The sequence below is a fragment of the Alligator mississippiensis genome, chromosome 16, assembly GCF_030867095.1.
Source record: "Alligator mississippiensis isolate rAllMis1 chromosome 16, rAllMis1, whole genome shotgun sequence".
In the NCBI taxonomy this organism is placed as follows: domain Eukaryota; kingdom Metazoa; phylum Chordata; order Crocodylia; family Alligatoridae; genus Alligator; species Alligator mississippiensis.
In genome coordinates this window covers 16585406-16608916 of record NC_081839.1, presented here as the reverse complement: position 1 = coordinate 16608916, position 23511 = coordinate 16585406, and the positions used below count along the sequence as shown (strand labels likewise).

Below are 23511 nucleotides of genomic sequence, written 5' to 3'. Positions count from 1 at the left end.
GGAGTAAACGGAGGCAGGGGAGGCCGAGCAGGACGCTGCAGGGTCTGGGGCAGCCGGGGCCCTGCCTCAGTTTCCCCGCGGAACAGCCCCGCCCCCCGGGTCCTGCGGCAGCTGCTGCCACCAAAGGGTTAACGCGGGGCGGGGCGGCAGCAGGAGTGACGATGAGTGCCGTCCAATGACGTCACGTGTGTGACGCCATGGGCGGAGGCGGGACGCTGCAGCGGGGGGGGGGGGAGGCGGGGCAGTGCACGGCTCAGGGGCTGCGGGGCAAGAGCTGGGGGTTGCGGTGCAGCAGCTTTGGGTGCAGAGTGAGGCGCATCGGCCTGCCTGGGCGGGCAGGGGTGCGGTGAAGGGGCGGGGCTGCGAGTGAAGGGGCGGGGCTCCGGCATGGGCGGGGCTGCGGGTCGGGAGCGCGGGGCACCGCGGGGCTGTGCGGGACGGGGCCTGCAGGCCCGGGGTTGGTTGGGGGAGACTGAGGCTGGAGCTAGGGTGGGAGCACTGCTGGGAGCTGTGGGGGGTCTCCCCGGGAGCGGGTGCAGGGCTGAGGGGTTCAGGGGAAACTGAGGCAGGGACTGGAGGGGTGTCTCCTGGCCTTGGAGCAGCCCCGCCCCCTCTGCGGGTCCTGCAGTGGTTACTGCCACCAAAGGGTTAACGCGGGGCGGGGCGGGGCGGCAGCAGGAGTGACTCCCACCTGAGGGTCTCTGATGTCACCTGGTGAAAGGAGCCAGGGCAGCTGCGGGTGGGCAGTGCGGGGCAGCAGTAGGGCTGGGGGGCAGGGGCTGCGGGGGGCGTGCGGGGCAGCGCGTGGCCTGGCGGGACATGGACTGCAGGTGGGGAGTGAGGGGCTCGGGGTGGGGGGGCTCTGGCAGGGCTGGGGGGCAGGGGCTGCGGGCGGGAGTGGAGAGGTGCCGGGCGGGAGGCCCCACTGGTGTCTGGGGCTGTTGGGCCACGCTGCACAGGCCAGCCCTGCCTGGCCGTGGGTGGGGGCTGTGGGGTGCGGGGCCCAGAGCAGGGCACTGTGGGGGGCGGTGGGGGGGCTGTCCCCTGTGGGTGCCATGGGGGAGGGGAGTGGGCGCTGTGGGGGCAGTGGAGGCACCTAAGGGCAGGGCCCTGGGCCACACTGGGTGCAGGCAGGGGCTGCAGGGCCTGGCAGAGGCCAGGCAGGAGTGAGGAGGGGGGGTTTGGTTGGGTGTTTCTGGTCCCTGCAGCCTGTGCGTGGCAGGAGGGGAGTGAGGACGACCCCGAGGCTGCTGTGCATGGGGACATTTGGGGGTCACGGCTGGGCAGACCTTGGGGCAAGGGCAGGGGCATGGTCCCGTGTCTGCCATCCCATCGTGACGTCCCTGCTGTCTCCTTGCCCGCAGGCCCCGCAGACCGGACACTGTGGTGCGGCACCGTGTGTGAGCGTAGGGGAGCGAGAGCCCAGGCCCTGGTGCGGGGAGGCCTGTCCTGGTGGCTGTGCTGGAGCCCGTGGCAGCCGTGGCCCTTCCCTTGGCAGCCCTGCTGCAGCCTGAGGTGAGGCTGGGGGATCAGGACCCAGGGGGGCATCAAGCAAGGGCTGAGGGGGCAGGAAAGGTCCCTGGTGTTGTCCCTCCTGGGATGGGCTTGGGGGTGTCCCCACAGTGGTCGGCACCACAGGCAGTAAAGCAGCAGCTGCAGGAGGAGCTGGTCCAACGGTGGGAGACCCGGGGACAGGAGACGATGCAGACCGTGCAGCCCCCTTCCCTAGGCCGATTCCCTCAGAGACCCCCAGCTGCACCGCGGATGAGCTCCCCGCCCCAGAGACCTGGTGTCAACACCGCCAGGGCCACCGCTACCTAGAAGCCAAGGGGCCGCGGGACGTTTGGAGGCGCCTGAGGGAGCTGTGTCTGCACTGGCTGTGGAGGCCAGGGGACAGGGAGGAGTGCCATGTCCCAGCCAGCACAGCAGACTGCTTCCCTTCAGTTTTTCTTGTGCCGTTGCCATTCCCTTGTTCTCCCTGGGACTCTTGCTGTCCTCCTCCAGCTCCCTCCATGCCTCTTCAGTGACCTTCAGGTGCAGTGTGCCACATCGGCCACAAAACTGAAAAGCCTGTAATATCAACCCTGGAGACTCGCCCTGCTCTCCTAAGTGAAAAGGTCACATAGGTTTCCCACTTCTGAGCCTCTCTGTAGCAAAGGGTGCTCACACTGAGCCCGCCCCTCAAAATCTATACCTTAGGACGCTAGATCCTTTCGAGGGAGCCGGGGGTACCACACCTATCAGCACCGTTAGGTGGGCAAATCTGATTCGCAAGATGCACCCAGAGATTTCAAACAGAAATCCAGAGCTGTGGTCTTTTTGAGCTCTTTGCAACAGAAAACGGCTGGGTTGTTTTTTTTTCAGTAGTTAAAAAAGAGTGAAAATGAAGAGGTGATGTTTTCTGAGGGGTTCCTCCGATCGATCCAGGTTGAGAACCACTGCATTAGCTACATCCAGTTCAATTCGCTACCTCTGTAGTGACCATTTCTGCCAGTGCTGGAGCAGGGTCTGGGCTAGATTGACCGTGGGTCTTTTCTTCTTCTGCCCCTTTCAAATCCCTGATTTTGGAGCTTCTTAATTGCTTCCATCATGTTTATTTTTTGGTTGCTGATGGCAAGCCCCTTCCCCATTTTATATGCACACCTCAGCTCCCTACTCTTGCCCCGCAAACTTCCTTCCCTCCCGAGTACTGCATGCATGTGACGTCAATGTGTTAATGCATGAGGGAATGTAATCATGAACTACCAGGGCAGAGGAAGATCTTAGGTGAACAGAAATGGTATAACAAATAAAGTGAACGAATGAAAATACATATTCTGCAGTCCATATTGTTCTTCTAACTAATAATATACATGAACAAACTGCAGAAAGATCTTGGGCCAAGCAGAAGGTCTCTGAAACATCATCAGCATGAGTATATGGCAGTCATTTACTGTAAAACCCCACAAGTAGATGGCACCTCATTTTTAATGCTTGTTCTATTTGCAGATGTACAAGACACTTAATCTTCATATTGTTCTGCTTGGAACTGAGACGTGGACAGAAGTGGACATTTACTCATTGGCTGGACCATGCTTTTCACTTTTTTACTCCATGGACTAGATAGTTCCTTAAACCCTGCATACACTTTGACCATGCACAATTACTCCTGTAAGGTACTCTTTCATTTTCATATGACTGTAGATCAGGCTTGTCCAACACGCGGCCTGCCAAGCCATTTTATCTGGCCCGTGTCGGCAGCACCGCTGCCGAAGAGCACAGCCGCAGTGGCAGCGCACATTCCTCCACTTTTATGAAAGCTTTAAAAGGCATTTTCATTTATGTAACCAAACTTGCTATTTCCAATATTGGGATGTTGTGGTTTTGCATCTGAAATGAGGAGAGTTCAGACTTTCTGTGCCTGCAGAGCTGGCTTTGTTTCTTTGAAGGAATATAAGAACTGCCCCACCACACTATACAAGCCGTCTCTCTAATCCAGGGCTGTCAAAAATACAGCAGCATGGGTCCAGCCTTCGGAGCCATGTGGTCTGGCCTGCGGGTCTGGGTCCTGGGTGGTGGGGTGAGCAGTGGCAGCATTAATATCCACAGCTTCGGGAGTTGCCGCTCGTCCCACTGCCAGATTCCCAGCCTCGTGGGCTGGATCCAGAGCGCAGCGCTGTGTCGCCTGGCCTGCAGGGCTGCTTGTGGACCAAATGTGATGTCAGGACAAGCAGCAGCCAACGTGGCTCTAGGAACCACAGCAATTAATGCTGCTTGACCCACCACCACACTTCTGCCCTGCGAGCAGCCCTACAGGCCAGATGACGCGTCTCCACTCTGGATCCAACCTACTCCGGCACCCCTGGGGCAAGGTGAACGCGATACCCCTGCTTTAATCCAACACTGAAGATCACTTGACGTTTCAGAGGAAAGGGCAGGACCTGTGCAGTTATGAGTGGCTTCTTCCTAAGGAAATGGTTACTTTTTAATCCCCACTTAGATACCCTTGGGTTATACCCTAAAGCAGGCTTGTCCAACATATGGCCCGAAGGGGGCCGCTTCTCGTGTGCTGCTGGGGATGAGAGGAGGAGCCCGGCCGGGTCTGCACCGGCCAGCAGAAGCGGCGGTGGAACCGTGTGCCGCTCGGGACGGGACAAGCCTGCACCGGCTGCAAGACCCAGCGACTCCCCCAGCTCTGCTCCTAACTGCACACGTTCTGCTTCCTGTGGGAGTGCAGATGGAGGACACTAAATTATATAGATACTGCTTATCCCAGATTGTGAGAAGAGGCTTCTTGGCGATCCTTACAGCCACGGAAAGCTTTGCAGGTTAACACTTGGGGATCTCGGTCTCAGTCTCGCCAGTGTGCAATTATCATACCTTAAAGTTTCAGCCCTTCTAAGTATGCCACAGGCTACCTCAAACTCTCAGTCCTCCTATTTGCCCTTTATGACTTCTTCCGTGCCATCGGTCATGATGTCCGCTGAGACTTCCTCTCAGTTCCCTAAAACCAGCTGCAGTCTCCCATACCAAGGACTGCATGTGTTTCATGAGCAAGCCATATCCCCAGTGCTCAGAGCCTGGGGAAGGTTTGCTTCCTCAACTCTGTGCAAGCTCTGGGAGGTGAAACATTTCAGATATGTCACTAAACATTTCAGATTTTCTTAGGTCTTCCCTTGTAGTTATAACTGATTACTAGATAAAACCTAGAGATTTGAATACATTTCGTGAACATTGACACACTTTTTTTTACCTATGAATCTGTATTTTGTGACTTGAGCCACTCGTGTAGCAAGCATTAAAAGGCATAGCCTTGCTTGTGCATGGACTCTCATTGCCTGTGTTCATCAGGCATTATAATCATGTTCTTTGCCTTGTGTCATATGGTTTGGCATCCTATATTCCTATTTGTGGTTCATTTTCTTCCTTGTCTGTAACCATTTAAATTAAAAACAAATCAGTCTTGCACACAGAAGGGGTATTGGAAGTCTTTACCCTTCCACCTTGCATTAAACAGCTTTCAGATGATGGGAAGGTTTCAGCAAGAACTAGAAGGCTGAGGCTAGGGCTTGAATAAATAAACTGGCAAATAAAATGAAAGTTTTCTCACTTTTTTAGCAAAACTCATTTAGATTTCAATGTGATTCCACATTGAGGGCTTAAAAGATGTTCTGGGTGATATCTAAGTGTCGCTGAATTTCATCCCAGGGAATGTCAATGTTGCATCTTGATACATAGACTCATGAATTTTTCTACGCTATCACTTTTAATTAATATGGCTTCCTCCATTATTTGTACAGCTACAAGCCAGTTCTCCTTAATGGTGGGCAGCTTGCATGAGAAAATGGAACAGTTTCACTCTGGCCTGCACAGCTTACCTTTACACATTGTAAATGCCTAATCAGAAGAACTCCTCATTTTTAAAATGGTTTCAAGTCATTTTAAAATATGATGACCAGTCAGAAAGTAATGTCTCCTATTTTTCTTTTTCAGCAAATATTTTTGAAAAATAAACTTGCTTGGTACCGCTAAACATGCAGTTGTTTTCCAACATAGTCTCTCCTTCTCCATCGGTGGCTTTTTCCAGTGGTGAACAAGGGTTTGTATCCTGACCTTGCAAAAGTCCTTGTCCTTGTTGTACAGTTGCTGTTGCACAGCTGTTGCATCATTTTGCCATCACCCCGAAAATGTCCCCCTCATAATTCGTTCTTCAAGGCAATAAAAAGATGGCAATCAAAGGGTACCAAGTCTGGGCTGGACTGAGGATGGGGCAGCGCAGCCCATTCAAATGATGCTGTTGTCTCTGAGGTGTGCAAACTGCTGTGTGGGTGAGCACTGCCACGCATGTCTCCCTTGGGACACATTAAAACGGGCTCGCATGCAGTTTTCAGCTTGAAGTGCAGGCTTCTGTTCTTGGACAGAATTTTTTCTCACTGGCGGCTACTGGTTTGCTTTGAAGGCAAAAATTAGGAAGCAGTACTTTCTGACTGAACCTCATTTGTACCATTTAAAACGTCCTTTGTTGACTCCTGCGGCCTTTCACCTTTCAATACTGTTACTGCACCCCTGAAAAAGTATAATTGCTCCTGAGGGGGGAATTGTAATCAATAGTGACTCTAGGTTTGAAGACCTTGGGTATAAGAGGACAAATTTTCAGGGAAGAAGAACAAGAAAAAGTTCTTTCTGGAGGTAAAACAAGTATTTTTCTTTACTGATTGATGCTGTGAAATCTATGGCAACTGCAGATTGTAGTAGCATTCAATAATATGTAATGCATTTTCTCGACAGAGGCAGACACTATCGAGGCACGCTAGGACTGGTGACACAAGGAACTGTATGCAACACAGACGCCTCAACATCTATTATTAGGGTAAGTAAAGAGTATCTTGCAACATGTCGTATGATACCAGATTGTTTCAAATCTTTTCTGCAGTCAGGCTGAACTGGCATTTCCCTGTGGTGTGGCACTAGGGTTTTCCTGATTTTTGAGTTGTATCAAATGCATGGCCAGTTGAGAAGCTTTCACGTTATTCCTGTTCTTGGGAACTTACAGTTTTGGTTCTTCAACTTTTTATTTAATCCACTGTGACAAATTGTAGGAGGAAAGGAAGGAAAATGGCAAGGATGCTTTCTGGTTAAGTGGGTTAGGTGTTGTGCAGTTTAATCATTTCATTTTTAATACAAAGAGAGAGAGCAGTTGGTCCAGTCAGAGCGCTCAGGGGATAGCTCAGCCAGATCGTGATAGTAGCTGTGCTTCAAACACTTGGATAGGTATCATTGACACTTTGAAAAAGGCTAGGGAGAAGATTTTTGCAGTGATGGAGATGGGTGAAGCCATGACACAGCGGAGACCCTTGAAGTACCTGGATGTTGCAGCGAGCCCAGCTTGCTGATGAAGTGGCGCTGGAGGGGATCAGGCCACGGGTCAGATGCCCAGCTGGAAACATTGACAAGGGCTAGCTGAACGAGATGAGGGAGGCAGAAGGAACTTGATGAGGCTGGAGAGCCTTGGTAGCCTTGAGGAAGGCACTGTCTGTGTTACAGCCTGGAGGGAGAAAGGCTGAGTACTGTTTATTAGCCTGGAGAGGGAAGAGGGAAGTTTTTCTGTTTGACTTCCTTTGCTGAGAAGCTTTCAAATAAAGGACCTGGTTTGCAAGTTAGAAAGAAGTGTGGCTGACTCAAGTGAGATGTGCTGGTAGAAAGCACTACAGCTCCCAGTGTTGAGTGTCTTCATAACAGACTTAGTTGTGCAGGGAAAACTCCAGTTCCAGTTTTGGAGGTATTGTAGAGGAAGTAGTAATATGGGAGTACGTCTCGGCTGTGTGGAACAGGGAAATGAACGGTGGATGATGCCTCTGATTCCTGGCCCGGTTGTGAGGAAGACGATGGTGTTGTTGGCTCTGACAAAATAGGTGGGGAGAGACTGAGGAAAGAAAAAAAGTTCAGTTTTGGCCTCGTTACTGGGTAAGTAAAGCAGTCAAACTTATAATAAGTTGGCCCAAGTTGGGAGACTAGATTTGAAGGGTTTGACTGTAACCATGCTGATCTAAGGCCACAGGCAGACAAGGTTGTTTGGGTGGAAGGCGGCATATCTTTTATTAGACCAACTAAATTGATAGCTTAAGATATCACATCTATCTAAAGAACCTTGTCTCTCTAGATTTGAAGGCCCGTTCTGTTACAGGGGTAAAACCCTGTCCCAGATCGTATGTTTTGTGTGTCCACAGCTGGCATTTGTAAGACTATTGTTTCGCGTCCACGCCATGCAGTTCTCATGCTAGAGAGTCTACCTGACACATACACCTCCTCCCAAATTTTCCTGCCGTATACTGGTATTCTCCATTCCAGATGTCTGGCAGTAGCATCATGAAGCAAAATAGGTTGTATACCAAGTTCTGCAGTTTTTGAATACAGAAAATTGGAAATTTTCTGAGCCAAGAGTTTCCTTAAACATGGTTGTTCATTAAACCCAACGGTTCATTTTAAAAAGTAAAGGATTTCTGTGATATCTTTTGTTGGGCCAGTGCATAGTTGGCAGACCTGTTGGACAAGCCTTTGGTCATGGAGGCTAGGGACAGAAGTTATAAGTGATTGGAAACCAGTTCAAATCTGTAACACGACAGAAGTTCAGTGCACGTAAACTGCTTTCAAAATGGCCAAAACCGGTTTAAGATGAACCTGGATGAATGTAATATCAGCCTGAATTTATTTAGGTGAAATTGGTTTACTGAACTCCTCTCCCAGTTCCCCTCCCAATTCAAGTTAACTCAACCCCCCCTGCACCCCGCTACCCCCCAGGGTGAGAGGGCTAGCCTTGTGCAGGCTGTCTGCTCCAGCCAGGCAGGGAAACATCCCGTAGCTTCCCCCGGTTTCTGGCCTGAGCACTGCAGACATATGGCTGCATTTCCAGAATCAAAATGAACATCTGTTCACTTGCTTATTGGTTCCGTCTAATCTGCAAGCTTGAATCGATTCAGCCTTGCGGTTTTGAGCAGTCTTTTCTTGCCCAAGTGCCCTTTCTCAGGTCGCATTTTAAACCTGTCCAGTTTGGCCCAGTCTGGCTGAACGCGTAGCGACCCTGCCTGGATTTCGCAGAACAGAACTCGGGCTAGGAGGGATCTCCATAGGTGACCTAGTCCAACCCCCTGCCTGAGGCGAATCGTCCTTATCTGAGCCCCCCTATGCAGATCCATAATGCAGCCTCTCAGTAAAACTACCCCCAACCCTGACACCACACAAGCCATAAGGCCCTAACCTGCCACAGGTAACACATGGGGGACGTGGCGGCCAATGTCCTGCTTCTGGAAAATGTTAATATTCACTCAAGAGATCTCCCATGTCCCCTACTACAGAGGAAGGCAACCCTCTCGCGCCCCCACCGCCCCCCACATACCAGTCTGACCATGGGATCAAATTCCTTCCTAAGCCCAAATAGGAGTCGGTGTGACCGTGAGCGGAGGGACAAGACCCTCTAGGCAGAACCCACCAGCTTTAAGCTCCAGCAGGAGCACTGGCACGCCCCAGCCAAAACCCCCAGCCTTGACTGTAGCCAACACTCAATGCCTCTGAGGAAGGCTTCCAAAAATCAAACAAAGCCTGACGCACATAGCAGAAAGGGTGGGTGAGGGGGTAGTGGGGTGGTGGAGGGATTCCCTCCCAGTCCCATGTGGCAACCAGGAAAGCCCAGAAGCCGGGGAAATATCCATAATAGAACGAGGCATCCCTGCACCTAGATCATTCCTGAGCCGTGGTGTCCAGCTTCTTCTCAAACATCTCCAGTGACAGGATCCACAGCTCCTCCAGGTGTCCATGCCACTGTCTCACTGCTCTGAGAGTGAAGAAGATTTTCCTGCTATCCAAGCTAATCTTACTTTCCTGCTGCGTCAGGCCATCTCTCCTCCCATGACTTGCTTACCATCTTTGTCGCCCACCCCTGGGCCCTCTCTAACTTCATCCTTGTCACAACGTGGAGCCTAAAACTGCACATGGTGCTCTAGACGAGGCCTGACCAGCACTGAGGAGAGAGGCACCATCTCCTCCAGGGTCTTGCACCTAATGCTTGTATTGATGAATCCCTAAACTACATGTGCCCTAAAATGCATGTGCCTTTTGTGCAGCTACATCACGCTGCAGACTCATTTGAGTGTGGGATCTACCAAGCTTCCCAGATCCTTCTCTGTAGTGCTGCCATCCAGCCAGGTGTCACCCATTTTGCATTTGTGCTTTTGATTCTTGTTCCCAAGTTGCAGTATCTTGCATTTGTCTGCCCTGAATTTCATTCAGTTAGCTCCAGCACAGATTTCCAATCTTTCAAGATCCTTCTGAATTGCACTCCCTCACATCCTCCAACGTGTCCACAATCCTTCCCAGTTTTGTGTTGTCCGCAAACTTGCTCAGGAAGCTTCCTGTGCCAGCATCCCAACCATTAGCAAACGTGTTGAACAGCACTGGGCCCAGGACAGACCCCTGTTGGACTCCCCGTGAACCCTCCTGCCATTCTGACGGGGATCCATTGATAATTTCCCTTTGCTTTGGCTGCTGAGCTAGCTGTCTATTCACTTCCTAGTAGCTCTGTCCACACCATGTTTCTCCAGTTTGTTTATGGTCCTGCAGGACCTTGTCGAAAGCCTTGTTGAAGTCCAGGTGCACTATATCCACAGCATTTTCTTCATCTACCTAAGGAGTTATCCGTCGGAGAAAGAGTTCAAGTTTGTTTGCCTTGACACTAGGGCCCTGAATAGGCGTGAAGTTCCCAACCCTGGAAAGATGCACTTAATGGCTTTTGCCTGGAAATGCAAGCCCTGGATACTGCCTGGTCCCAGGTCGAGAAGCAGATGCATTTGTTGGGTGTTCCTGAAAACCAAGCGCTCTGAGCCCTCCGTGCAGGAGCTGCCCATAGTAGTGAAGCTCACAGAGTGCTCAGTATTACTGAGTGTCTGCTGCATGCAGGGAGTGTGTGTGGCGTATATGGAGGTGATGGCATGATGGCTCAAATGAAGTCTTACTCTTGTATATTGTGGGGGTGTAGAGGGGCATGGGGTCTGGGGTTTGTGAGGGACCTGTGTGTGTGGATGTGGGTGGGTGGGTATGGTGGTTTAGTGGGGAGGGTGTGTTGCTGCTGAGCCTGGGCAGAGCGTGTCGGGACTGTGCAGTGCTGGTCCCCACTGGCACCACGGGGCTGAGGGCAGTGGCAGTGACAGCCGGAAGGAGCTGCCGCTGCAAGCTGGGCTGCCTAGAAAGGCAGTGGAGCTGCGGAGCTGCCCCAGCCACGCTGCATGCCCGGGGGTGGCAGGACACGCCAGAACTGGACTGTGCCTGAGCCAGGCAGGATGGAGGGACGCGCCACAGGCCAGACAAAGACCTGCTGTGGGTCCCAGCAGGCCATATTTCACCCACCCCGGTCTAATGTCTCTCCTGACTGTCAGTTGGTCCAATAAAAGAGATCACCAGAAAAAGGCCCTTACTTTTCACCAACGACAGATACAAGACTGTGGAAAGAGGAGGTCTGCAAACTTGCTCAGGAGGCTTCCTGTGCCAAGAGACGTCCTAGGACACCACTAAAGAATTAATCTTTCTCTGTGCGAGTTCTCCCGTGGGATTCTGTAATTACTCAAACTGGCCACTTGCTCATGCAGCCGTCATGTTTGCTGTGGAAATCATACTTACATATTTTTAGAGCTGAGCTCTCCCCGAGACTTTCCGAGTCAATATGCAATTATTTCCAAGTGCTTTTCATCTTTGTGTTGTGTCTGACTGTGTACAGTTCAGCCATAACGAGAACGTATATAATGCAGCTGGTTCGGCTCGTGAGCTTGGCCACGCTCTCATTTTTGGACATGATGATGCAGCCGGCAATGTAGCCAGATTCTGTCGATGCCCTGGCTGCAAAGAAAGATGCGTTATGAGATCAAAACTCTCGTGAGTAAAGCTAAGTTTGAATGTAACCCTTTTTTTCATTATCTCTTGATACAACAATGCTGGAGAATCCTGGTGAAAGGATAGCAGAGTTGGCATTAATACAAATATTAATCAAGACCAGTTCCTCAACTGATGTTTGGGGAACTCTGCTAGTAATCTGCTTCCAGCCTGACATTTCTCCTTTCAATGCTGCACCTTAACATTGCCTCTTTTTCTGTGCCCTGCTCCTGCCAAGGTTGTTCAGATATGTTACAGAGATCCCAGGCAGCGGGCCCCAGTCCCTGCTACAAAAGGAGGCAAAACCCTGCAGTCCATACCAACCTGACAATGGGGGAAATTCCTGACCCCAAATGTGGCAATGGGTCTGATCCTGGAAGGATGGGCAAGAGCCTCTAGTCAGAAACCTCCAGGTTTAAGACCCAGTCAAAATCCCCAGCTTGGGCGGCAGCCGACAGCCAGTGCTTCGGAGGAAGCTGAAGAAAATCCTCGTGACACATGTAGCAGCAGGAGGGGGGAAAACTTCCTTCGTGGCCCTATGTGGCAACCAGGAAAGCCCAGCAGCTTTGGAAATACCCAGAGCAGAACATGGGAATAGCTATGCTTAGATCCTCCCTGACCAATACTTACCTGGCCTCCCCTTGAACACCTCCAGGGATGGAGAGTCCCGAACTTGTCTCGGGGTCTGTTCCACTGCCTCATTGGAAAGAAGCTTTTCCTGAGATTCAGTCTAAACCTTTGCACCAATTCAGGCCACTGGTCCACATCCTATCACGCCCCCTCTTCAAGTGCCTTTTCGGCAAGATGAATATGCTTAGCTCCTTCATCCTCTTCTCGTATGATTTGCTTTCCAAGCCCTTTGATCTTCTTTGTCGCCCGCCTGTGGGCCCTCTCTAACTTCTCCACATCCTTTTAAACATGCAGAGCCCAGAACAGCACGTGGTATTCCAAGTAAGGCCTAACCAGTGCTGAGTAGAGAAGCCTAACTATTGCTATCACTCCCCGTGACTTGCACCTACTGCTTCCGTTGATGCGTCGAAAAAATACATTGGTCTTCTGTGCAGCTGCATCCCACTGCAGACTTGTATTGAGTCTTTGATCTACCAGGACTCCCCAGTCCTTCTCCTGAGTGCTGCCATCCAGCTAGGTGTCAAATTCTGAATTGGTATTTTGGATTCTTCTCCCCGAGGTGCAGCACCTTGCATTTGTCTGCACTGAACTTCATCCTGCCCGTTCCAGCTCCGCTTTCCAATCTGGTGAGATCCTTCGGAATTGGGCTCCCCTCCTCCAATACTTCATAGTCCTTCCCAGTGTTGTGTTGTCTGCAGATTTGCTCAAGAAGCTGTCTATGCCAGTATTCACATGATCACTGAACACACTGGACAGCACCAGAGCCAGGACAGATGCCAGTAGGACTTCACTCAAAACCGTCTGCCACTCTGACATGGATCTGTTGATGATTACCCGTTGGTTGTGGCTGTTGAGCCAGTTGTCTAGCAGTCCTGTCCAGCCTGCGGTTCTCCAGTTTGTTTGTGAGAAGGTCATGCAGGACTTGGTCAAAAGCCTTGCCGAAGTCCAGATTCACACTATCCACTACATCCCGTCCATCCATCCAAGTAGTTACCATATTTACCCGAGTTCAAGACGCATTTGAATTTAAGACAAGCCCCAGTTCGATTCTAGACATGGGAAATTTATAAATTTTAAATAGCACCTGACTACTGGAGGTTTATCTTAAATTTCTTCTCCCCCTCCCCATTGCTGATGTGAGGAAAGTCAGGCATGCGGGGGGAGTGGGGCAGGCAGCAGGAGAGACAAGTGACTTGACCCTGGCCCCCTGCTACTTGTTCCCCCCAGCTTACCCCCACTTGCCACCTGCTCTCCCCTCCCCCAGTGCCTGCATATCCTGCCCCTGCCCCCTTCAGTGCCCATCTTCCTTAGCACTTTCTCCCCGCATGCCTGCTCCCCAGGCTGGCTGCCTCCCACATCGTCTTTGCTCCCTCCCTGACAGCATCTGAGGCTCCAGCTTCAGGGCACATCATCGCTTCGGCCCAGCTCCTCAGCGGCCGCTCTGGGGCCAGGGCCAGGGCCAGAGCTACCACTGCTGGATGGCTGGGCTGGGGCTGAAGTGCCAGCGTACTCCTTCCCCCGGGGCCAGACCAGACCTGGAGCTGCAAAGCAGTGGTGCGGGGTGGTGGCAGGTGGGGGTGCAGCGGCTGCAAGGAGCAGGGGGCTGCTATTGATTCTCTGTAAGTCATTCATTTGAGATCAATTTCTCTCTTTCTGAAAGTCACCGAGTCCCAGCCCCCTGCTCCAAGCAGGACTATCTCCAACGACATCATCCCAGCCAAGGCTTTGTCTACCCAGGTCTTCAAAACCTCCAAGGATGGAGATTCTTGCCCTGCTCTGCCACCAGATCCTTTGGCAAAGGGCGAAGCAGCTTTAGAGCGCTCCTTCTTGGAAGCTCCTTGAACTGAGGTGTGGATCCCTGTTCATCACCTTCTGTCTTCCTTTGCCAAAGCCTACAAGGTCAGAAATATATTTCCCCAGCTGGAATAGCCCTAGGCTGCATAAAATTTAGCTCGGGTAGAAGTGTCTGCAAATAGTGTCGTTCGAGCCATGGAGTTGACAAAATCTTCTCCGCTCTGAATCCTGGTGATGTGTGCTCCGCTGTGCAAAAGGAATCCCTTTCTGTAGACCAGGAGCTGAGTCCACAGGCCCATTAGTGATGAAGGGAAATCCCAGCTTTAGATTAACAGCTATCAAAGAGTCATCCCTAATCAGCTTCCAGTCTATTTGGGTCCTGCCTCTGTCCCACAGTTCTGCTCACAGGTCAGAAAAGGGAAGAGACAGCTTGTTTGGAAATGACTATCTGTGTTCTCCCCTTCCTAATGAGGTTCAGTTTTATATCGATGTAGTCACCAATAATCTCTTCCCTGTTGTTCTGTATTTGTCCATAAGTGGCAATATTACCCCTCCTATTGCTTGCATCATAGATTCGTAGATTCACAGATGCTAGGGTCGGAAGGGACGTCAATAGATCATCAAGTCCAAACCCCTGCGCAGGCAGGAAAGAGTGCTGGGTTTAGATGACCTCCTTTTGAAGACCCCCAGGGTAGGGGAGAGCACCACCTCCCTTGGGAGCCCGTTGCAGACCTTGGTGACTCTCACCGTGAAGAAGTATTCCTAATGTCCAATCTAAATCTGCTCTCTGCTAGCATGTGGCCATTAGTTCTTGTAACCCCCGGGGGTGCCTTGGTGAATAAAACATCACCAATTCTCTTCTGTGCCCCCATGATGAACTTATAGGCAGCCACAAGGTCGCCTCTCAACTTTCTCTTGCGGAGGCTGAAGAGGTCCAGGTGCCCCAGTCTCTTCTCATAGGGCTTGGCCTGCAAACCCTTAACCATACGAGTGGCCCTTCTCTGGACCCTCTCCAGGTTATTCACATCCCTCTTGAAGTGCGGTGCCCAGAATTGCATGCAGTACTCCAACTGCGGTCTGACCAGCGCCCGATAGAGGGGAAGTATCACCTCCTTGGATCTGTTCGTCATGCATCTGCTGATGCATGATAAAGTGCCATTGGCTTTTCTGATGGCTTTGTCACGCTGCCGGCTCATGTTCCTCTTGGAGTCCACTAGGACTCCAAGATCCCTTTTCACTTCCGTTCCACCCAGCAGGTCATTCCCTAGGCTATAGGTGTGCTGGACATTTTTCCTCCCTAGGTGCAGCACTTTGCATTTCTCCTTGTTGAACTGCATTCTGTTGTTTTCTGCCCATATGTCCAACCTATCCAGGTCTGCCTGCAGCTGTTCCCTGCCCTCCGGCGTGTCCACTTCTCCCCACAGTTTTGTGTCATCCACAAACTTGGACAGAGTACACTTCACTCCCTCATCCAAGTCGCTGATGAAGACATTGAAGAGTATCGGTCCAAGGACCAAGCCCTGCGGGACCCCACTGCCCACACCCTTCCAGGTAAAAACCGACCCATCCACCACGACTGTCTTGGTGCAACCCTCTAGCCAATTCACCACCCACCGGACTGTGCAGTCATCCAAGTCACAGCCTCTTAACTTGTTCACCAGTATGGGGTGGGATACTGTATTGAAGGCCTTCCTGAAGTCTAAGTATACGACATCCACCCCTACTCCTGCGTCCAGGTGTTTTATAACCTGGTCATAAAAAGAGACCAGATTAGTCAGGCACGATCTGCCTGCTACGAACCCATGCTGGTTTCCCCTCAGCATAATTTGTCCTGCTGGGCTCTCACAAATGTGGGCCTTCATAATTTTTTCAAAGACTTTGCCAAGGATGGAGGTTAGACTGACTGGCCTATAGTTGCCCGGGTCCTCCTTCCTCCCCTTCTTGAAAATGGGGACCACATTGGCCCTTTTCCAGTCCTCCGGGACTTGGCCTGCGCGCCACGAGTGCTCAAATATTCCCGCTAGTGGCTCTGCAATGATGTCAGCCAGTGCCTTCAGCACCCTCGGATGGAGCTCATCCGGGCCTGCCAACTTAAAGGCATCCAGTTCCTCCAATTGCCTCTGCACCATCTCAGGGTCTATGCATGGCAGTCCAGTGCCTTGCTCCTGCCTCTCTACAACCCCAGTGAGAGACTTGTCGTGCCCCTCGCTTAGGAACACTGAGGCAAAGAACTCGTTGAGGAGTTCAGCCTTGTCCCCCTTGTCTGTCACCAGTTGCTTCTGCCCATTGAGTAGGGGTCCTATTCCTCCCTGGGCCATCCTTTTACTCCCTATATATGTAAAAAACATTTTTTTTGTTATCCTTCACTTGGGATGCCATCCTCAGCTCCATGGTAGCTTTGGCCCATCTAACTGCCTTCCTACAAGCGCAAGCAGAGGGGGTATACTCCTCTTTGGTGATCTCTCCCTGTTTCCACTTTTTATATGCTCCCCTTTTAGCCTTGCTCCCCTTTCAGGTTTGGTAGATCTGTCTGTTCTGTCACCGTTGGGGCAGACCCCAGGGGCCCAGGTGGAGGTGGGAGTGAGAGGGAAAAGCCTCCTGCCCCTTGGGCACCAGAGACCTGCCCTCAGAGCCCCCAGGCAACCACAGCCCTCTGCCCCCCTGGGATGAGGCCATAAAAGGCCCAGTTTTCCCCCCCACAGGGTGCATCTACACAAGACGTTTACTGCAGAGCTGTCTACGTGGCTCTGCAGTAAATGTGTCTGTGTCTACACAGGTGCCACTCCTAGGGTGCCTGAAATGAATAAACTCTGGAGCAGGCAAGTACTTGTAAATACAAATACTGCAGCCGGGCTGCAGCTCCCTGCAGGTCTGTATAACGGGCCAGGCAGGGAGCAGACATTTTTTGTGTGCAGAAACACACATGCAGATGCTGCCCAGCTGGCTGGGCATGAAGGTACCTCGGTGCTGCTGCTGGCTGCCAGCTAGCCCTGCAATGAAGCACGCTCATGCCCAGCCCAGCCCTTCTGCAGCGCATTGCAACAGGGTGGGAGCAGCCGTGGGCTGCTGCCAGCCAGGGCTGTTGTGACCGGGCTCAATGTGCTGTGCAGGAATAAGCCCTGGGACAACATCCCCTGGAGTTTATTGCTCCAGGGTGGACATTTTACACGGCATGGCCAGGAGCAAAAACACGCTGGAGCAATAAGCCCTGGATTTATTTGTGCACATTAATTGCACATGTAGACACACCCACACTGATGTTAGCTGATCTCACCAGCAGCTCTGCATGCTCATGGGGGAGGGAAAGGCTCCCCTTGGGCAGGGGGAAAAAAACTCAGCAACACTGATCCTGACCCAAAGCTTAGCTGAGGTGGGGGCATTTTTATTATTATTAATTTATTTTTTAAACGTTCTTGTCTCAGGCCAAATCAGCCAGACCATTTCCAAATTCTATCAGCAGAGCACAGCTCAGTCATTCAAGTGTGCGTGCTGCTACCCCTGCCCTGCCAAATCTCCTCCCTCCCAGACTCTTCAGCCTGGGGCCTCAGATACTCCCAGATCCATGGCAGGCATCCCACATGCAAGCCCCAAGCCCGTGAGGGCCACAGCACAGAAGCAGCTGGGATTAAAGAAGTTTTAGAAGGAAAATTTCAGACCAGTTTGGCAAGTGGGGGTCCTAGGGGTGGCCATGACGTTCCCATGACAGGGCCAGCTCCTACCCAAGGGTGCCTTATTTTTCCCGCCACAGGGAGTGGGGGAGGGGGAAGGTCCTGTGAGGGGCAAGTGTGTGTCTGTGCGTGCGTGGGTCTGTCTATGTGGGTCTGGGTCTGTGTGTGTGTGTGTGGGTCTGTGTCACTCTGCACATGGTCACAGACACAAACACACTCTCCCACCTGCCATAAACACAGACACACACATGCACATGGACACAAACACTCTCCCTCCCTGAAAGACTATCTTACAGGAGTAATTGTGCACGGTCAAAGTGTACGCGGGATTTAAGGAACCGTCTAGCCCATGGAGTAAAAACAGTGAAAAGCATGGTCCAGTCAATGAGTAACTGTTATGTGGTCCACTTCTGTCCGTGTCTCAGTTCCAGTCAGAGCAATACAAAGATTAAGTGTCTTGTACATCTACAAATACAACAAACATTAAAAACAAGGTGCCATCTACTTGTGGGGTTTTATAGTAAATGATTGCCATATACTCGTGTTGATGATGTTTCAGAGACCTTCTGCTTGACCCAAGATCTTTCTGCAGTTTGTTCATGTATATTATTAGTTAGAAGAACAATATGGACTACAGAATATGTATTTTCATTTGTTCACTTTATTTGTTATACCATTTCTCTTCACATAAGATCTTCCTCTGCCCTGGTAGTTCATGATTACATTCCCTCATGCATTAACACATTGACATCACATGCATGCAGTACTCGGGAGGGGAGGAAGTTTGGGGGGCAAGAGTAGGGAGCTGAGGTACGCATATAAAATGGGGAAGGGGCTTGCCATTAGCAACCAAAAAATAAACATACTGGAAGTAATTAAGTAGCTCCCAAATCAGGCACTTGAAAGGGGCATAAGAAAAAAAGATGTGCCATACTGGGTCAGACCAATGGTCCATCTAGCCCAGACCCTGCTCCAGCAGTGGTAGAAATGTTCACTATAGAGGTAACGAATTGAACTGGATATAGCTAGTGCAGTGGTTCTCAACCTGGATCGATTGGAGGAACCCCTAAGAAAACATCAGCTCTTCATTTTTACTCTTTTTTAACTACTGAAAAACAACACAGCAGTTTTCTGTTGCAAAGAACTCAAAGACCACAACTCTGGATTTCTGTTGGAAATCTCTGGGTGCATCTTGCGAATCAGATTTGCCCACCTAACGGTGCTGATAGGTGTGGTACCCCCGGCTCCCTCGAAAGGATCTAGCATCCTGGTGGGGGAGATTTTGAGGGGCTCAATGTGAGTACCCTTTGCTATAGATAGGTTCATAAGTGGGATACCTAGGAGAGCAGGGTGAGTTGATATTACAGTCTTTTAACAGTTTTGTTGCCGATGTGGCACACTGCACCTGAAGGTCACTGAAGAGGTATGGAGGGAGCTGGAGGAGGAAAGCAAGAGTCCCAGGGAGAACAAGGGAATGGCAACGGCACAAGAAAAACTGAAGGGAAGCAGTCTGCTGTGCTGGCTGGGACATGGCACTCCTCCCTCTCCCCTGTTGGCTTAGAAAATGGCATTTAAAGGTTTGCTTTTTGGGAATTGGCTCATAGGTATCTGTGTATGCATGAAAACGGTTCAGAAAGGGCAGCAGGGGTTACCTGGTCTCTAGGAGTGTGGGTCACACAGTCACAGCCGTGGGAGCAGACAGGCTGTCTAACGCACAAAGGCCAACAAGGAGGCAGGGTCTCAACACTGCTTGGAAACCCATGCCAGGGTTGGCTGTAGGGGTCCATCAGGTTAGAGACCAAACAAAATTTTCTGGCGAGTGCCAAGGAAGAGCTTTCCTTGGAAGAGGCTGATTCCTTACATAAGCTCATAAGTAGTAACTTCAAGTCGGGATGGGATCCTGAAATTTGCTTGCAGGTCTCAAGTAATGAGACAATGGAGTCAGACAGCCATCTGCCCCAACCTACTGTAGCAGTTGAAATTCAAGCTTTGGGAAAAGGTTAAACAACTGAGAGTGGTTAGGCTGTAGAAAAGGAGATACAGGGGAGGTATTATTGAAATTTATGGGACGAGTCATTGGACTAAACTTTTAACATGACCAGTTGGTTGAAGCACAAAGTGGGTACCAGAGCAGAAGGGAGGCACTGAGAGCAGTGCCTCGGTTTACAAGAAGTGATGGCTCCCAACAGCAGGACCTCGAACGTGTGTCACACAGGACGGGACACTGGCAGGAACCTGTTACGATCCCCCAGATCAAAGGAGAGAACAGAACGAGTTGTTCCTGAAGTGCCGATCTGCAAAGTGAAGAAAGGGAATAAATATGCATTACCCACAGGATATACAGAGACAAGTAGGAAAACTAGTTCTGAAAATTTGAGATCATTTTCTAAAACAAAAGATATCTCATCCATTACAGAGTAACATGGTTTTAGACCACATTGTGATGATGGCTGGAAAGAGGTTGTTGGAAACATGCTGGCTACACACCATGACCTCACTACCATGATTTTGGAAGAATGGAAAACGTGTCCAAACAACTCCCAATGCTAAAAAAAGTAAATTTATGTTTGGAAAATGTGGGAAAATGTTGGGAGTTTTTCAAAAAGGGTTACTATAAAGTCTAGAAATCTCATTTCCTCATTACTTTCCTTAAAAGTCCAGCTTGGTTAAGAGGGGAAATGGATAATATAGGTGGCAGGGCAAAGGAACAATAAGGAGATTTTAATGCTCAAAGGAAAAGGAAAGAGAGGAATGAGGACGTCCCGTTATATGACTGTTAACAATCATGCAGGGAGCCGGAGGCAGAGGAAGCCCTTGGGCTTTAAAACTGTATTGACTAGCCCCAGCTGCTGTCCATGCTGACAGAAGTCAGGGGCAGTAGGACCAGGAGGAGCCTCAGCTGGACTAAGTAGCGCAGCCCGTCCCACCCCCAGCAATTGCACTCCCTGCCTGCAGCACCCCCCTGCTAGGGGGTGTGTGTGTCTGGTGTGGGTGTGTCATGGGGGTGTGTGTGGGGTGTGTAGCCAGGGGCAGAATGGGTGGATGGGTGTGGCTGTGGAGCCAGGAGCACAGTGTGTGGGTGGGTGGGGGTGTGCAGCCCAGGGCACAGTGGGTGGGCGTGCGTGTGTGTGTGTGTGTGTGTGTGTGTGTGTGTGTGTGCAGCCAGGAGCAGAGTGGGAGGGTGGGTGTGCAGCTAGGGACATAGTGGGTAAGTGGGTGTGGGTTTGCAACCAAGGGAAGCATGGGTGGGTGTGGTTGTGCAGCCATGGGCAGTGTGTGGGTTGGTTGTGGGTGTGCAACCAGGGAAGGGTGGGTGGGTGGATGTGGGTGTGCAGCCAGGGGCAGAGTGGGTAGGTATCATAGTATCATAGTAGCTAGGTTCAGGAGGGACCTGAACAGATCATCTCGCCTGACCCCCTGCCACAGGCAGGAATGAATGCTAGGTTCACAAGGCCCCAGACAGGTGATCGTCCAACCTCCTCTTGAATTTGCCCAAGGTAGGGGCGAGGACCACTTCCCTGGGAAGCTGGTTTCAGATTTTGGCCACCCTAACTGTTAAATATTGCCTTCTGATCTCCAACCTAAACCTATTCTCCATCAGCTTCTTATCATTGTTCCTCGTCACCCCAGGTGGTGCTGGGGAGAAAAGGGCTCTACCTGTTTGCTGTTGATTCCCCTTGATGAGCTTGTAGGCAGTCACCAGGTCCCCCCTCAGCCTCCCCTTGCTGAGGCTGACCAGGTTCAGGGCCCTCAATCTCTCCTTGTAGGGCCTGTCCTGCTGCCCTCTCACCAAGCGGGTGGCCTCCTCTGAACCCTCTCCAGGTTTGCCACATCCCTTTTGAAGTGCGGCGCCCAGTACTGGACGCAGTACTCCAACTGCGGCCTGACCACAGTCACATAGAGGGGGAGGATCACCTCTCCGGACCAGCTTGAGATGCACCTTTGGATGCATGACAAGGTATGGCTGGCCTTGCTGGCTGCGGTCTGGCATTGGCGGCTCATGTTCATCTTGGAGTCCATAATGACTCCAAGATCCCTTTCCGCCTCTGTGCTTTCAAGAAGGGAACTCCCCGGCCTGTATGTGTGCTGTGGATGCCTTCTCCCAAGGTGCAGCACTCTGCACTTGTCTACGTTGAACCCCATCCTATTCTCATCTGCCCACTTTTGTAGTCTGTCTAAATCTAGTTGCAGCCTCTCTCTCCCTTCAAGTGTGTCCACCTCGCCCCACATCTTAGTGTTATCAGGTAGGTATGGATGTGCAGCCAGGGGCAGCATGCATGGGTGTGGGTGTGCAGGCAGGGGCAGAGTTGGTGAGTGGGTTTGGTTGTGGACCCAGGGGCAGAGTGCGTGGGTGGGTGTGTGTGTGCAGCCAGGGGCTGAGTGGGTGGGTGTGGGTATGCAGCCGGGGGCTGTGGGAGTGCAGCCAGGGGCAGACTGGGTGGGCGTGTGTGTGCGCGCGCACCCAGGGGCAGAGTGGGTGGGTGGGTGTGTGTGCGCGCAGCCAGGGGCAGAGTGTGTGTGTGTGTGTGTGTGTGCGCGCGCGCATCCAGGGGCAGAGTGTGTGTGTGTGTGTGTGCGCGCGTAGCCGGGGCAGAGTGGGTGGGTGTGAGTGTGCACCCAGGGGCACACTGGGTGGTTGGGTGTGGGTGTGCAGCTGGGGGCAGAGTGGGTGGGTGAGTGTGTGTGCTCATAGGAGGAGTCCCACACACACTCCCCACCATACACAAGCACCCACACTCCCCTCATACTGCCATACACACTGATCCCCACATCCACACCCCCTCACACAGCCCCCCACAGACCACATACCTACCCAGACCCCACATATCCACACACATACACCCACATGCTCCCTCGCCCCACATGCCCACACACCCACAGCCCCCCACAAACCTATACGCACCCCCCAATATACAAAACTAAAACTGCATTTCAAGCCATTGTGCAATCCCCTCTGTGTGCACGACACAAACACGTGTAAACCAGGACAAAAACAGTTGGAAATCGAATTCATGAATGCTGTAGAGGTTTCCTTTTTCAAATGGAATTTGGTATTTTGCTGGCTCCAAGACGGCATAACCCCTTGCTGGAAGGGTACTTCCGGGGGCAAGGGGACTGACATCTCGTAACAAAGGTCAGGGGTTCGGGGGCGGGACTTCCGGTCACAAGACAGTGACCAGGGGGTGGAGAACCTGCCAGGGGGTGGAGCTACCCATGCAGCTTTCAACAGCTTGCCAAAACTTGGTAAGTCATCCTCCGCCCAAAATAATTACCCCTGGTTTACATGACCGGCCCCAAAGAGTGTGGGCTGGGGGCATGTCAGCTCCCCCTGAAATGCTCTATCATTCACGACGGGAGATTGGCTAGTAAAGCATAAAACAGCTCTTACTGGAGAAAACCCTTTTGAAATGAGTAGGGCTGGATACCCTGAACCCTGTGGTATTAGAGCTGACTACAAAGATCTGCATCCTGTTGCTGCTGTTAATGGGGAATATTTTAAATGCGACTAAAATAAGACGGAAAGAAAGCTTGTATTAGTCCATTTTTTAAGTAGGGCAATCAGAACAAGGAGGAAAATTATAGGTCATTTAATATACCAACAATCTCAGCCAAAATAATGGAAAAAGGGGACTAAAGGATTTTTAGTTTTTGCTTGGTTTTTTGTTTTTTAATTATAGGGGAGACGGGTAAAACAAGAATTAAGGTTTTGCAGGTTAAAACTGGGCTTTAAAACAACCCCCAAAACCAAGGTGGATTAACCAGTAAACCAAAGAGAAGTGGTAGGGTCTCTATCCCTTTCTCTTTTCATATCTAGACTGGATGCCCATCTCAACGTTACCCTTCAGTCAATTATTCCCCAATAACTGTGACCAGTCGTAGACAGCATACCAGATTAGACAGACCACTGGATTAGCACAGAACGGCAACTCTTCTGCTGTTAATATTTCTCAAACTAGTAGTTCAGTTGAAAAGAACAGAAGAACAGTTTTTCACTTACAACATATATTTAGGAATTAACTTAGTG

The 23511-nt window shown here is 51.2% G+C and overlaps 1 protein-coding gene and 1 long non-coding RNA gene across 4 annotated transcripts in view; one reads left to right on the top strand and one right to left on the bottom strand.

Annotated features, from left to right (window-relative positions):
* LOC132246613 (short transient receptor potential channel 2-like) overlaps positions 1-23511 on the bottom strand; it is a 578215-nt gene that overhangs the window by 174171 nt on the left and 380533 nt on the right. The gene's annotated exons all lie outside the window — the stretch shown is intronic.
* Positions 267-15474, top strand: LOC132246629 (uncharacterized). Of its 3 annotated transcripts, none has more exons than XR_009458006.1 (5): positions 267-341; positions 1365-1515; positions 2989-3155; positions 6268-6349; positions 15192-15474. It is a non-coding gene; the product is annotated as an uncharacterized LOC132246629 (long non-coding RNA). The 3 variants fall into 3 exon arrangements; XR_009458004.1 differs by lacking the exon at positions 15192-15474 and adding an exon at positions 10209-10495; XR_009458005.1 differs by lacking the exons at positions 267-341; positions 15192-15474 and adding exons at positions 538-739; positions 10209-10495.